We start from the raw sequence: 1,156 nt of genomic DNA, 5'->3' as shown, positions 1-1,156 counted from the left end.
AAGGTTTCGTCGTTACATTTATATGGGAAAAACAAAACAAAGAAATGAAAACATTATATCACAGTGTGTGAGTGTGTGCCACATTTTAGGCGGCAACCCTGTTTTTATTGATTCAGTTAACTGTAGGCCTAACCGTAATTAATTGACCCAGTATCTCTAATAATATAAAATACACCTCTCGTTCCCTCCGCTTTCAAAATAGACCAGGGTTACTGCCAGAGTGTAAAATGGGTATGGCTCCATACCCAAATTTTTATCTTTTTAAGTTAACATTTTGATAAAATTAATGACTCTTATCATTACTGTATAATTTTCTTAACCCTAACCGTAACACATTTTCTTTCCGGGGGACCCCCCCCCCCCCCCCCCCCCCCCCATGTTGACTGTGGTTCCATTCAATTCCATTGCGCCATACCCAAAGATTTCTTTCTAGCAGAAACACTGTATACTGACTGGTACTGCATAGCGAAGCACTTGATGACAATTAAAATTGTGGCTGAATTGGTGCAAAATGACCAATTGAGAATTATTATTATGATCACTGAATCGATTTACAGATGTCTGAATGTACTATTGGTGATATTTTTGTAAGTAGCAGGGCAGTTACAATTAACGAAAATTACAGATTCACCATTTTTAAATGTTCCGACAGTTATTACTCTGTATGCCTCCGATTTATTTATTTTTAGCTACCCCTCTCCCTACGTTTTAAAGATAAGGTTAGGCCATGTGAAAATTAATTTCTGTTACAGTAAACTATTTTTATTACTACTACTACCACTACTGCTATAAATGATATTAAGCACAAAACATTTTTTTAAAAATGTATACTGATATATTAATGATGGTCCCTATAAGCCCAAAATATTACTGAGTTGATTTTTAATCGTTAATATTTCTCATTTCAGTCCACAATGCTTTGTAGTGATCTGAATGAACTTGTCGTAGGACACCATGGTCCTAAGTCAGCAACCACCTTTACTGAACAGGGTTTAATTAATGACAGTTTTTCACTTTTAAAAAAAATGTATCAACGTACAACAGTCACACATAGCATGAATTTTGAGCAGTTATACATTGCTAACTTCTGAAAAATGACGGATTTTTTTTTCTTTAATTATAAACAAAATAACAAAAATAATAGTTCAAAACACAT

This window comes from Gigantopelta aegis, chromosome 14 (genome assembly GCF_016097555.1).
Source record: "Gigantopelta aegis isolate Gae_Host chromosome 14, Gae_host_genome, whole genome shotgun sequence".
In the NCBI taxonomy this organism is placed as follows: domain Eukaryota; kingdom Metazoa; phylum Mollusca; class Gastropoda; order Neomphalida; family Peltospiridae; genus Gigantopelta; species Gigantopelta aegis.
This window is presented reverse-complemented; position numbering follows the sequence as displayed.